Below are 11,154 nucleotides of genomic sequence, written 5' to 3'. Positions count from 1 at the left end.
AACAGCACTAGTAACTCAATATTGCTCTCATTAATTGATAATACAGATTTATTTGATTCATTTAATTAAAGCACGCATTAATTAAAAATTAAACATTTTTAAATAATGTTATTTTCAATTACTTCATTTTATGCTAATTTGGCGCTCAATAGATCTTGTATATCTATGCCATTTTGCGTTATTACATTCTGCGTCGAACTCGACGCAAATTGTACTTGTGCAAAACGTAATAATCGAGTTTACCATATTATGCGTCATCAAACATCAAGGGGAGAGGACAAGAGTGTCTGTCACCCACCTTTAATAACAATATCCATTTTTTGTTCGTTTGTAATGCAAATAAAAGATACATTGAGTGACAACCCCTCCCCCACTTACCCCAGCTTGAAAGTTCTGATATAATAGTAGAAGACACACACCACCACCAATTAAGAAAATGAAGATATGAGGCACTCATAGTAGAGGACTCTAACCACCCCATCCGACCCCCAACGACTGAAGAAAATGAAGTGTAGGGGGAAATTATTGAGGTAGTCAAAGTAAAAGACTCTTTAACCCTTCACCCCACATTAGGACTTTGAACATCGGACAAAACATCTTGGTTTGTTTGGGTGAATTGTTTTATTTTATTGCTGTTTGCGTTCATCTTTTTTAATTATTATTTTGAATGGCAAGAAATTTTGAAGAATCCAATTTTCCATTTTTTCCCCTGTTGTACCCCCCCCCCCCCCCCCCAATGAAAAATGACGATACATGTCTCGTTATTACATGTACATTTTGTTTTGCAACACATGTATGTATACTAATTGTATGGTGCATGTAGAATTGCACCCTTTACCAAGTTTTCCTTCATTTACACAGTGTAAGGAATGGTAAACCAAAATCACAAAACAAAATGCATAAAGACCAAGATATTTTCAAGCGTAGGAACTTCATTCATGAATACATAAATACATGTATTCAGAAAAATCGCATGCGTGCATTGCAGGACTATAGCATATGTGTGTTTTAACGTTTCTGTAACATGCCATAATGATTACTTTGAGGCTTGAGTGTAATTTATTCATAAATATTTTCATTTCGTAGATCTGGCGCAATGGCCATACCGCTGTAAATAGAAATTTCAAATTCAAATGTATTCGATAAGATGTTAGTATGCATAAATCAGTAAAATTCGTGTTGAGCTTTTATTTGATATGATACAATGTCAATATACTGTAATGCATTAGTAGGATATGCAGAAGGCAAGAGTATAAACATTTTCTTTTTTCATTATCAGTATCAATATCTATATGATCACGAAAAAACGTTATATAATTTATATCCGGATTCATTTATACCGATTTAGATATCAATAAAAACAAAGCTGCATAGTTTGGGAGAGGGGTTTCTAATGAGTCTGATGAAATTAAAAGAAGGAACCCAACATTTGCATTCAAACTAGATATACTTCAACATGAATTCATTTCTGCTCTGACTGAAAGCATGATTCTAAATTTGGGAACGAATCTTGCATACAAAATAAGTAATAGGGGAACACATAAATTCGAGCTCCTTTGGAATTTAATGAAATGTAGATATGCACCTTTCTTTCAACACGAATTGATATGTTGTTTCAGGCACGAAAACAGGGGGTTGGGGTGGGCAGGAAGGCTGGTCTGCTTTCCCCACTTTTTTTGACAATTTACTTTTTTCCCGTTATTCTAACATACAAAGTCAGTATTTTCTACATGCACAGTTCAAACTAATTTTTTTTTTTAAATTTGTAATGAATTCAATTATAAGCATCAACTCCTGTAAGTTTCCAATATATTGTCAATCACAAATTTTTAAATAGGTGGACATTTTTAATGCTTGAAAGCTTACATTTATATAAGTGATCAATTTTCTTTCCTTCTGTGAAATGATATATTATAAATCAAAGTAGGTCTCTCTCTCTCTCTCTCTCTCTCTCTCTCTCTCTCTCTCTCTCTCTCTCTCTCAATGAATATGGACACACAGAGACCGTAAATAATTATATGGTTCCAAAAGAGACAACAAAATTATATTTTCGTTTATAAATTTCCTTTCATATGTGTCTTTGTGTAATGAACTGTTTATTATGGATTGCAAATGTAATACACGCATTTGCACACAGATGTATATTTTCGATCATTATTCCCTTATTTGTATATCCAAGTTTGTATATGATCATCGAGAAATTTTGAATTGTGCACGCAATATATCCAACCAGATATTAGATTCCCCATTTCTATAAACTGCAAAACCTCGACCAGACAAGCATTCAATACAGGAAAAATTTTCGACTCTGACATCTCCCCTGATTGAAGACACACTGTTTGGCACGGGTGAAGTGTGTCGCAGTCTGTATGATGGAATGAGAACGTGTTGTAAAGTTCTAACGAGATACAAATGGAGTTTATCATTTTGTTTCGTGGATTTATCAGAATAAAGAGAATCTAATATTTTCGGTAAGTGCACATCTCCGATACCTGTTGAATAGACGCCCGTATTTGATACTTTTTTTTGGCGATTATACCTTGTGCATTGCATATTATGCATATGGCATGCACCTTTATTTTGCAAGAATTGATATAAATAATATATTTTATGCTCATTGCCTATTCCATTCTATCAGTATGTAATTGACAAATGATTTATCCGCATTTATTTTATTAGAAAATGCAAATACTTGCATGCACTTACAAGTATGCAAGAAAAGCTTTTTTTTTTTTTTTTTTTTTTGCATTTTTGTCTAACTTATCTAAACTTCCAGAATGTTGCATTAGTATACAATCAATATTTTGTAATTTTGAGCAAAGCATAATGTTTTAAAATGTTATTTTATTTGTTTCTCATTCCCTATATATTACTATCGGAGATGTGCACTGGTCGAGTCCACCTAGAAAAATCACTCAGGTGTGACAATCACATTTGGGGTATATACGGGTAGAGTAAATTAGGCTACCTGAAAGAAATATGGCGGATAAGATGAGAAAGGTGTACGTATTTATTAATTCATGTCAGCTTTAACCCCAGTCACGGATGTACATCGTCAGTTAGACAGTCGTAGACGTATAGTCGGTGGATAGTGTTGGTCTAATCATAGGACGGATAAAATTGTTTTTGAGGTAAGTACATTGTGTAAAATATTTTGTATGTGAATTTTTAACATGTATAAATAACATAATATAACGTATTTTGTATCCTCTTGTCAACCATACAAGGTTAAAAATGACAAATGACCAAAAACAAACAAACAAAAAATAACAAATTAAAAAAACAACAACAACAACAAAAACGACAACAACAGGAAAGGGCTTCCGCCTTTTTTGACAACGTGTTTATCCAGTTTTATTACATGCGAAGTTCGTTATTTCTACAGAGATTGATTTACTGGATGATCACTATTTTTAGTAGTGATAATGAAAGGTTGAACAAAGGAATTGAACTCATGCTCTAAGTGTACTGAAAGATGGATAAATCCCCACCCCCAGGCTTCTCAAGAATTTTCAGACGACGAATGTTAAGTAAACTTTTTCTCCCGTCTACCCCCTTTAAAAAATTATACTACTTACCTGATCAATCGTATTTTTAACCCGTTGCCATTTTTTTTTTTACCTATTTGCGACAGAAATGGCAAAGTTGTTACGATTGTATCCGATATTCATGTGTGCTTAAGTTAACGCATAAAACGAGATCTCGTTGGACATACTAAATATTAAAACCGTGACGGAATGAAAAACGAAATAATGGTTTCAATATCCCGTTTCAATATCATAGTTTTCCTACTTGCCGACCTACCTATCTACCCATAGGTTAAAATGATTGATGAGGAAAAAAAGTGTATACAGTGTATATTTTAATCTAGGCCTTGTATGATTACACTGAAAAACAAACCAGTAATATACTTACAAAGGTGGCTAATTCATGACTAAGAACGTAAAGGCAAAGAGAATGAGTCTTTTATTCTTGTCCAATTCCACCAAAACAGCATGTTGCCACCTATAAACCAAGGGACAGCGTTTGTATGTCCAGTGTTGTTTCGAAGGAGTGTTCAGTTTAGAATTTGATTTTCCAAATTCCTTGGATTCTTTTCAGTGAATACCCTTTTGATTCCCTTCTAAGAGACCGCAAATGGAATTTGTAAAGAAAGTTTGGCAAGATAAATATGTAAATTCACTATCCACGTAAGTTTATAAGAATCTGAACCCCTTCCATCATGTAAAAATTTTCGCCGTTTGTCATTCTTTTTTTTACTTCTACTATTTTACTTTTCCCCAATTTCATTCGTTGTAGAGTTTTAACAATATGCATACCACGGAAGAACATGTCAGCTACCTACTTATTCTATTCCACGTCCAGCTGGTTATCACTATGCGTCTCCAAACTCACTGTCTGTAGGGAAAACCCAGCGTGACAATGCATTAATTTTTCATTTACTAGTGATATTTTTGGAGACTGATATTATGCTTATGAAAACTTATTTGGGTCAAATAACGCGAGAGAGAGAGAGAAAAAGATTAATCGGTGGCCACGAATTAACAAATTGTGACTACAATGACATTAATCGAGGTGAATCTTGCAACTCTGAACTGTTGACATATACATGTATTACATGTTTCTAGTTTTTAATAATTTTCGGGGGTGTGGGGGGGTGGGGGGTGTTATCTTGGAAACAAAAAGAATAAGATAATAAATTTTAGATACAAAATATGTTCATAATGGGAATCTTCACATTTGTCAAATTTTCCTTTTAATGTTGGAGTTGTTGCCCTAAAATGTCATTTTGACCGATGTTTGTTTTTTGTTGGGTTTTTTTTGTTGTTGTTTTTTTTGTAGCTATTGAATATAGAATAATACATGTAGTTATTTTTGTTTTAGATACTGACTATATCACTTGAATATGTTGGCGAACCCGTCATGGGCGAGCATCTGTTTATCATACATACAACACCCCCCCCCCCATTTTTTTTTTTATATAGAACAAATAATTTATCCAAAATATGTGATCCCCCCCCCCCCCCGATCACCTTTATAAGTCGTTCTGAATAGTTAGTTTCTACTCTCCGTAAGCTTTTGAGATGACAACTTGTAAGATACTAAGATACCTACATATCTTAGGAACTTGCAAGTGTTCATCTCAAAAGCTTATGTAAACAGAGGCTGGTAGAAAATGAATATTCAGAACGACTTATGTAAACAGAAGCTGGTAGAAAATGAATATGCAGAACGACTTATGTAAACAGAGGCTGGTAGAAAATGAATATGCAGAACGACTTATGTAAACAGAGGCTGGTAGAAAATGAATATTCAGAACGACTTATTTAAACAGAAGCTGTAGAAAATGAATATTCAGAACGACTTATGTAAACAGAGGCTGGTAGAAAATGAATATTCAGAACGACTTATGTAAACAGAAGTAGTATAGGCGTCTGTATGACATGTAAACACAATAGATCTATTGTTTTTCTATTGTTCTCGAGAACAATAGAAGCGGTCACGGTCATGACTGTGATCTACTTTTAACAATAGATCAAAGGAAGGGAAATAGATCTACTTTAACAATAGAACACGTGTGGGGGAACGAACGTTATGACCATGGCCTACTTTTAAACAATAGACATACTTTCACAATAGAACAAAGGGAATACATCCGTACTTTAACAATAGAACAAAGGGAATACACGCGAGAGTGAAATGTTACGGTAAAAGCACAAATCCTTATTCACGGAGTGTCAAAACTTTCCGTCCCGTAAAACGAGTGTGTGCAATGACGTTGAGAGAATAATTTTACTCTCATCAGAATATCAATGAAGCGGGTCGTACATATTTCTCTTTCCAATGAACATAATAAATGTGTAGTGACGCCGAGAGAACAATTTTACTTCTCATCAGAATATCAATGAAGCGGATCGTACATATGTACCCTGTATCTGTCAGAGAGTTTTCTCTTTCCAATAAACATAATAAATGTGCAGTGACGCCGAGAGAACAATTTTACTTTCCAATGAACACAATAAATGTGCAGTGACGCCGAGAGAACAATTTTACTTCTCATCAGAATATCAATGAAGCGGGTCGTACACCTGTACCCTGTATCTGTCAGAGAGTTTTCTCTATCCAATGAACATAATAAAAAAAAAAACAAGTACGTCAAAAGCTTTCCGTCCTGTAAAAGGAATGTGTGCAGTGATGTTGAGAGAATAATTTTACTTCTCATCACAATATCAATGAAACGGGTCGTTTCAGATAATCCAAACGTCTCTGGTTAAAGGAGATGTCTTAACGCCTAGGTGGATATACCTGTATCTATCAGAGAGTTTTCTCTATCTAATGAACATAATAAAAAAAACAAGAACAGTTTTGTTATCATTTATCTACTTTTAAAAAGACCGTACAAATGTATACAATTAATAAGATTTGAAATTTGGTTAAAAAAAAATACATGAGACAAATATTAAAGAAGTTAATGAACAGTTTAAAGTCTATATTTTGTATCTATATTGGTAATATAATACTTATTTCCTGGCCTTTCTCCCACCGCTCCATGTCTTATAGGGCTGTTTCAACTCAGTGTCCTGTTTAAATGATAAAGAATATTGAATAAGGCTTAATGACACATGATTATGTTACATATGGCGGTACACATAACAAAATAGAGAGTGAGATTAACATTGATTTCTTAAAGGTATTCTGTTATAATCTGAAATTAATATTTACCTTCGAACACCGGATATCAGGGATCCGGAAACATTTAGACTCCAGATGGCAGGGGTTCCGGAAACCTTTAGACTCCGCGGGGGCCCTCCGGGGTCCTTCGATGAACCGGGTATCCATGAAAACACAATTTCTTTGTCTTGTCCATACATTTATTCATTTTTATCGTGGGGCTCAGGAGATGAAACGATGCTGACAGATACAGGTCCTTCGATTCTCCAGTAGAGGTACTTAAAATATTTGTAAACTTGAAGAAAGATTTTAATCTAACTTCAACATGTACTAACATCATGGGTGATAACAACACTGTCCAACAATGGATAAAAATGATGATAACGTTGTCGTACAACTCCATATCATTCCTGCTGATGAATCTATGCCGTTTCGCGAGTATACCGTATGAAAACCCAACCTTTGGCCAGCAAGCAACACTAAATACATATTTACTTCTCGCCAGGTAGTTATATCGGATGAGGACGTCTTTAGAATAGCGACATCTGTAAAGCAGTCGCTGCACGACGACACTTGTGTCGATCGAAGTAAACTTTGGTGTTTCAACCCTTGAAGGAGAAGTTTCATCAACATTTAGAAACGGAAAACTATAAACTGTTCCAACAAATTGACGAGATGGAACAGTGTGGTCGGAGTTTGCGCCACGGTAGTAGCTGAAAAGCAGGACGAGGATACTGCCTCACTTATCCTGGACATAACAGGAAAGAAGAGTCGCACTCAGACGAAATCATAAACTCACACAAAGTCGATGATCCGAACAAGCGTAATGCAGGTCTACGCCAGTTCATAACCAGGCTTCAAAGTGTCGACGTAAAATTTCCGCTTGGTGAAAAGTTACCGCAAGTTGAAAAACAATCGCGAAACGAGGACTGTCTTCTTTAACGAGGACCTTACTAAACATTCCCACCTGATCAACTAACGATAAAATCCGTGTACGTGACAAATCTGACGAAGTGCATGTTATCTGCCATTTTTTTGGAAATATTCCTTAAGATGCCATCATTTAAACTGTTCTGAACACTACTTACTTTGAAGTTTATTATGTCAATTTTTATTTGATTATATCCCACATGCAGTTTCTTGTTCACTTCAACCGCCTGTATACAATCATTTACATGCATGCATTCTTTATTCTGTATATATGCTTCTTTTTCTTTTCATCACCATGCATATCTTTTCCTCAATGCAAGGTGAAGATAACGAACAGTGATCAATCTCATAACTCCTACAAGCAATACAAAATAGATAGTTGGGGAAACACGGACCCCTGGACACACCAGAGGTGGGATCAGGTGCCTAGGAGGAGTAAGCATCCCCTGTTGACCGGTCACACCCGCCGTGAGCCCTATATCCTGATCAGGTAAACGAAGTTATCCGCAGTCAAAATCAGTGTGCCAAGAACGGCTTAACAATCGGTATGAAACACGTCAGACAGCATTTGACCCAGTACGAAGTTGTATTGACGAACTAGCTCGTTATAACGACCATAGAATTTGCGAAATGCTGACTTCAATCGAGACTGTTGAAATCTCTGTACCATCAACTTGTTTGTCAGTAGCTTACCTCGATTTAAAAACTTACTATACCCAGAACAAGCTCTTGCATATCGAATCAGTTGAGATATATAAAACACCATATGCAGGTGATAATGGAATATTGCTACACAAATATGGGAAGTTGACGATGGAGAAGCTGAAATCATTTAATGAATGAGGAAACTCAACTCCCTTGTACGCACTGTCCTACTCCCCTTTATCTATTTGAGGAACAATTATCCTCCGTTCAAATTTACTTGCATCATTCAAATATTATTTCTTTAAGTGTTGTGTGCATACTCACTCGCGTTATTATATGACTATTTGCAATTGTTTTCCAGTTATTTGAATGTATTCCATTTACTTTATAATCTTAAATTCTTAAATTGTATTACTACCATGGTAGTACAGGACGTACTCATTTGATCTCTTGTACTATTTGTGTTTTTGTCTCTCTCTTTTCTTCCATACCCTTTCGCTTAATACTTATATTCAAACCTCATGTGCATTTTGTCATGCGACCAAATTAATATATTTCAAATCTTTAGAAATGCATGTACTAGTTGTTAAACCCTTAGCAGTAGACATTTTTAATGACTGCAGCCATTTATTTTCAAATTATATGTGTACCACAAACTAAATAATGGGTGACTCAAGTGGACAATATTGGGATTCAATCGGTCTTTTCTACTCATCAGGCGGGGTATTTACGAAAAACCAGCATTGTTTGTGTTGCCATTTACATGTCTTGTGCATTTCCTCGCACATATTTTAAAACTACTCACTCACTGTGTGAAATGCATTAAGCTTAGATCTGTACATGTGTTTATCAAGTCTTGCTTTCATTTTTTGTTTCACATTTCCTTTTGTTAGTTGGCAGCGATATAGAAATGAATCCGGGTCCTACTATTGAAAATGTCCTTGACATTTTGCATATGAATATCATAAGCATCAATCACCAATCAGGTCATTTAAATTTTCTTGTTCATGACTTCGATAGTTTATGTTTTACTGAAACCCATCTAGATAATTTCGTGAGCAACGATGGCTTACTTATTGATGACTTTAATGATATAATCCGTAAATACAGAAATTGTTTTGTAGGCGGTGTTATGATAGGCAAAGATAACGATCAGTGATGGAAATCGTAACTCCCGCAAGGAATACATAATAAAGAGTCGGGCAAACACGGACCCCTGGACATACCAGCGGTGTGATCAGGTGTCTAGGAGTAAGCATCCCCTGTCGACCGGTCACACCCACCGTGAGCCCTATGTCTTGATGTATATGTCAAATGAAATACGCGCTATAAGACGCCCATAATTTGAGTCCGCCGATCTTGAATGTATATGGATTGAAATAGAAAACTGCACCTGTAATTATGATTTTTGTTGTGTCTAGAGACCTCCGCATTTCGACAGCCCTTTTTGGACCAAACTCTCATGGAGTTTAGATAAAGTTTACATATAATCTGACAAAATAAACATAGAAGACGATTTAGATGTACATTTCCTTAATGCTCCACTATCACACAATGTCCGTGAAATTGTTTCCATACACAATTTAGTAAACAATATAACTGACGCTACACGGAATCGAGTACTGCTTGACCCAATACTGAACTCTACAGACATTCAATCGTGTGAAGCGGTTGAGAATAGAATCCTCGATTAGCGATCATCTCGCTTATTTCGAATATAAATTACAATCGCGCATACACTCGTACAGTATGTGTTTATGAAAATCAATGACTTTATCAATCGAAAATTGTAACTGGGTGAGTATCACCAACGGAGCGGATACTTTAGAATTGGCAACAGAAAATTTCAGATCCGAAAATCTTTCTTGTGTTCGTGAATGTATACCTAAACAAGCCATAACAGTTTGTCCGCGAGAAAATCCATGGCATGACTCGATGATACATGTGAAAAAACTCATCAGAATGAGAAATCGACTTTGCAACAAAGCATTATTACTGATTTTGATTACGGGTTACTCTGTTTACCTGATCAAGATATAGAGTTCACGGTGGGCCGTAACCGGTTGAAGAGAGATATTTACTCCTCCTCGGCACCTGATCCCATCCACTGGTGTGTCCAGGGGGTGGGGGTCGTGTGTGCGTACCCAACTCTTAATTTTGTATTCCTTATGGAAATTATGAAATTGATCACTGTTCGTTATCTTCACCTTTTCATTATAAACGAAAGACGACTCTGATTGGTCCGCTTATAGAAAATTTCGCATTTCGCTTAATAATATGGAAATATCATGCGATATTCAATTATTACGATAGCATTGAAACCTACTTAGACGAATTCAAGCAAAGGAAGGCAACAGTGAGTTATATTGAAGGTTGATGAAAAACTCATTTGATAAGAAATTATCAAATGAAATATATCCAATACAAATTGATGATAACAATGTATTCTGATATTGACAAAATGGAAGCTTTGAATGAGTGCTTCTCATCAAATACGTACAGTTTAAGTAGTGGCTCTCTAAGTAACATTTTTATTGACGAACAAGAAGTAGTAGATATCATCACAATACTTGTAGTCAACAAAGCTATTGACCCGGATTGTAATAGTCACGAGATGTTGAAATCAACTAAATACACCGTTCCTTCCATGCTATTCAATAGGTCATTATCAGAAGATATGTTCTTCTCTTTTAGGAATATTGCACATGTCATTGCTCGTTTTGTAATGGAAGACCCATCGATAGTATCTAATTATAGAGGCATGTCTTGCTGTTATCATGCATTAGTAAAATAATGGTGATAATCGTTTTCAAAACATTTACATAATTATTTTCATAGTAATGATTTATTTCATCGATATGAAGCCAAATTCCGACCAGGATATTTTACCGTTTATGAATTATTAGA

At 35.4% G+C, this 11,154-nt stretch overlaps 1 protein-coding gene and 1 long non-coding RNA gene across 3 annotated transcripts in view; one reads left to right on the top strand and one right to left on the bottom strand.

Annotated features, from left to right (window-relative positions):
* The first annotated feature begins 2,010 nt into the window (after positions 1-2,010).
* Positions 2,011-11,154, top strand: part of LOC125657963 (uncharacterized) — a 39,373-nt gene continuing 30,229 nt past the window's right edge. The window contains exon 1 of one of the 2 annotated variants that reach the window (XM_056148737.1): positions 2,011-3,131. The gene's annotated coding sequence lies outside the window, so the exon portion shown is untranslated. The remainder of the gene's footprint in view (positions 3,132-11,154) is intronic. The other variant, XM_048888942.2, reaches the window with a different exon arrangement.
* On the bottom strand, positions 6,362-7,656 carry LOC125657965 (uncharacterized). Its single transcript, XR_007363538.2, has 2 exons — positions 6,724-7,656; positions 6,362-6,581 (listed from the first exon to the last, which is right to left on the bottom strand). It is a non-coding gene; the product is annotated as an uncharacterized LOC125657965 (long non-coding RNA).

This window comes from Ostrea edulis, chromosome 9, assembly GCF_947568905.1.
Source record: "Ostrea edulis chromosome 9, xbOstEdul1.1, whole genome shotgun sequence".
In the NCBI taxonomy this organism is placed as follows: domain Eukaryota; kingdom Metazoa; phylum Mollusca; class Bivalvia; order Ostreida; family Ostreidae; genus Ostrea; species Ostrea edulis.
The sequence above is the reverse complement of the archived record's forward strand: the minus strand, read 5'-3'. Positions and strand labels throughout refer to the sequence as shown.